Below are 4723 nucleotides of genomic sequence, written 5' to 3' on the forward strand. Positions count from 1 at the left end.
TTTTATCAGGATCATGTCACTTTCAGCAAACCAACATCACCTACTAATGGCAGTACAGTTAATTAGCTTCAGAAGTGGACACTTAAATCCCACTGTGTATATTTGAGATAAGTATTGCTATAATAGAAAACCACTTCAGTCTAAGCATAAGCAGAAAAGATCATTAAACATATTCGTTATGATCAAGCAACACAGCCTGTCTGATTACCCAACAGAGAACAAAATGTGAAATTTGAGACACAGCCAGAATAACCAAAAAATTCAAATTTGATATTGAATAAGTTCTTGATTATTTATTTATGTATTTATTATTTTGTAATTGTAGCTCTCTAATGTGCTAGCATGAGAAAAGCAGAAGTAAATTTTTGTCTAGCAAAAATTTTTATTGGAGATAATGTGTTTTGAGCTGGGGCTTCAGATTAGGTTTAAAAGCCAAATAAAGGAAAAATAAAATCGCAGTCTAATAACAATAAGTTGGACGTCTGTTTAAACATCAATAAAAAGCATTTAATTCTGATTAACTGTAAGTAAAGCTGGTACTTACCAAGGTTTTTGGGACTCCTCTGTGCTTTGCAGCAGGAGAATAAAGCTGCCTTTCCCGTCAAAAAGAATCAAAATCTCTGTTTAAATGCACAAATTCAGCCAGAGGAGACACAACAGGGTCTCTCCATCAGCTTCTCTGAGCTACGTCTGCTTCTGCTGTGAGCCCGCTCCGCGCTCCTGTGACGTGTCTTTCAGAGCAAAAGTTGTGTGTGCTTGTCCTTTGACTCAAGTGATAAATCTGACAAGGAGGCGTGAAGACAGACCGCACACACATGTGCCTCTCAGGAGGTCTGAAAAGAGCGCAGCTGTGTCCAAAGAAGTGGGTACGCTCCCAAATTCTATCCAGGGTTGTCTTTTTATGTTTTATTTGTTTTGATCAAAGTGGGCCCATAGCACACTTTACTTTTTCCTGTTGTTTTAAATCAAGTAGGAGGAATCCAATTAGTACAGCATAATTATCTAATCGGTTTCAAGCCAGTGAGTGAGAGTAAAAGGCTGTCCTTGGTGTTGTCTTCATAAAGGAAAATACAAATATGATGGAAATCTGAGAAGATTTGGAAGCAGCCACTTTGGCCACGTTGTCCTCAGGCTGGTTCGGTGAATAGCAAACGGCCATTAGGTCACTAATGATCGAATGTTAGACTGACGGTCCTCCTTTTATATGTGAAAAGCTAGTTTCTGGAAGTCCCCAACAGACTGGTTTGATCCACTTTGAAAAGGTGCTATTTATACGACTGAGTGTGTGGCAGGCCTCAGACTGATGAAGACTTTCAGATGAAAGACGAAACGTTTCAACCAAGAAGCATCTGTCCAGATGACCTGACTTAACTTTTTTTGTGATATTGAAGCATGATGACTGAAAAGAAGTTCCTTATGCAGTATATGTGTGTGCACACTAAAAATTGCTGTGTTTTTTTTGGTAACTTAAATGTTGGGTTAAAACTGTTGGGTAAGATTGACCCAGTGGTTGGGTTAGAGATGAGCGGTGTAATACTTCACTGCCATTTTTAGCAAGAAGATTTCCAAACTAAACCTGACTGCTCCTCTGCTCTGTGATGTAGAATAGGAAAAGTCAAGACAGTAAAAAAAGAATGTTTGACCTTGTCTTTGTTAATAGTTTTAGTTTGCACTACATACTGAGTTTGAGTTTATAACATTAACTGGTGCTTATTATTTGGTATCCTAGATATCTGTGCTTTTTTTTTTACTCTTTTTTTACTATCTCTAATTAAATTAATTACCCATACTTAACAAATTTCCATCCATCCTTCATCTTTACCTGTGTGAGAGTCGGGGGACACCCTGGACAGGTTGTAAATCCATCACAGGGACATATAGAGACACTGAGACAAACAACCATTCACTCTCTCACTCACACCTAGGGACAATTTAGAGTTACCAATCAGACTAACATGCATGTTTTTGTTCTGTGGGAGGAAACCGCAGTACCTGGAGAAACCCTATGCATACACGGAGCGAACATACAAACTCCACCCAGAAAGGTCCCTGTCTGGAATTTGATCCGGCGACCTCCTTTCTGAGACGTGACAGCTCTACCCACTGTGCCACCATGCTGCTCTAAGCAAATTTATAAGTAGAAAATTAAACCTGATATGTTATGTCATTATTATAAACACACTGAGTTTAAATGTTCCAACATTGGCTGGTTTTAAACCCCATGTCTATTGTTCTGCTACTCTATTGTTAAGGCTAATTTCCACTTCATCAGATGTGTCTATATTGTTTCGTTGTTGACATGGCTGCATGACAAAATTGATGCCATTTTGTTTCTGTTCCACCTCCGAGAAATAGTTTTGGGTACAACTTCCTGTCAGATTGTCTTGCATGGGTATACACTAAGTATTGTGTGACTGATCATAACTTTGTGGGCATGTTTATGCAGAAATGTGGATGAAATACAATTCTCTCATTTTGCTCCAACTTCTCTGCGGAAGAGCAGCTGGCACAGCCATCTTTATGACTGTTCCAGCTATTTTTTTTTTTTTTAATAAAGTTATCTACTGAAAATAAACATCCACTCTGCCAAACGTGCTCTTCCTGTGTTGTTTTTGTTTTTGTGTGTGCTGCAGTGGGAGGGCTTACCAGGATTTTGCTGACAGGACACAAGTGCATCACATAAAGTAATATATCACAATATTGCATGAGATAGCACACAATGATATAAAATGGCTAGAACTAAATCCCTCCCTTACATAAGGTGGTTTCAGTTTAAATGTCTAGCTTGAGAGATGGTGAGCAATATGCTCAAGGAAGGAATATCAGTAAATGCTATGCTTTCATTTTATTTTCTATTTTATAACACTAGGACATGTCTTGCCACATTTCTAAAATAACTGATTTCTGTTAGTGCTCTTTTATTAATTACTGCTGTAACAATTGGGTTTTGCAATAGTATAAATCCTCAAACTACTGTACATAAAAAGTAGACAACAAAACAAACATTTCAATAAAGACCAAAAATGAACTTATGTGAATAATATGGCATAATGTTAATTAAAGTTTTCAATTTGGCTTTAATCTCTATTTTTCTGTGTATTTATTTTGTCTGTAATGTCTATCAAATGCTTTCGTATTGAAGTAAATTTGTAATTTAACTACAGCTGTTTGAAAAAGGTTTTACATAAATTTCAATGTGCAAATTTCCAGTGACAGTTACATCCGGTGGCAAGAGCATCTGTGTTATAAACCCCTTTTGGGTGGATTGTGTGCTAGTTTTGACCCCAGATTTTGCTGTCTCTCATGACATTTATATTGTTGGCTAAAACCTATATTGCTAAATATAAAAATATTAAACTTCTTGCCTAATGGTGTAGGACTGACAACATGATATTAGTACACAAATCTTAGAAGCCATGTCATTGTGTCAGATGAAGCAGCCATGGTGAGCATCACACGTCCACACTGTGCCCACATTTTATTTTAATGTTGCATAGCTGTCACTGACCATGTGAGAAGGGAAATTATTATACTTGTGTAATGTGACACGGCATCCCGACCTCAAGGCATTTAGAACAGGATATTCCATGTCAGACCTTACCTTAAATAAAGACTCCTATAATCAAAATTTCTTTTAACGGGTCATTTAATTATTTCCCATTTATTACAGTAATACACAAATTTATTCAAGGTCTGTCCTTAAAACATTTTAACCATCTGTATTATGGTTTGAACAACATCCTGGCTTTTACAGATCCTATTCACATTAATTACCAAAAAGTTATGTATATGTCTAAACCTCTATAAATAAGTTAAACACTAATGAAAAAATAATATATATATATATATATATATATATATATATATATATATATACATACATAGTTGTAGGAACGATTTAATTAAATGAGTTGCACTAGTATATGACCAAAAAAAGAAAGTTATTATTAAACATTGTATGGAAAAAGATTATATCTCGTAAATAAACCCAGAATGGATAATATGTATCATCAGAATGTCAAATATTTTTCCTTGCTGCAATGCCTACTAAAAAACTAATTAACTGAATTTCAAATAAATGCTTATGTTTACTCCATACAGCATTAACCCAGAGTCTGTGACTTCAAAACACACACACAAAACATCTATATTTTTATGTTTTTCCTAAAAACAGATTCCATTCTTGCCTATTTAGATGACCTCATTTTATTGCACAGCATATGGGATGGGATGAAACCTCCTCTGCAGATTGCTGCAAGTCTGTCTGAAAAAAGTGAACATGGTCCATGTACCATTACGGACCAAACATGTCAACATGTTTTGTTATGTGTTTGTTTGTTTTTAAATAGAAAACCAAGCATGACTATTTTATGTATGTGTAAATACATATATACAGTAGTCCCTCGTTTATCACAGAGGATCTGTACCCTGAAGCCCTGCGATAAGTGAAAAAACATAAAGTAGGGATACTCTACCCACACTCTTGCAATATTGTCAATGTTTCTAAACTCTAAACGCCCACTTCTCCGTTCTGCACAGTGAACAGCTCATCAGCTGCAGCAGGAAGTTTATCCTGCAGTAAGGGTTGCACAAAGGTGCAGGAGGAAGCTTTTTCTGCAGCACTGGGCTGCACAAATGTGCAGAAGGTGTCAAGACTCGAGGAACCCAGATGAGCAAAACCAGAAAAGACAAGACTTGGTTAGAAAAAGTAGTGATGTTTATT

Source organism: Nematolebias whitei, chromosome 1 (genome assembly GCF_014905685.2).
Source record: "Nematolebias whitei isolate Nwh7 chromosome 1, NemWhi1, whole genome shotgun sequence".
Taxonomy (NCBI): Eukaryota; Metazoa; Chordata; class Actinopteri; order Cyprinodontiformes; family Rivulidae; genus Nematolebias; species Nematolebias whitei.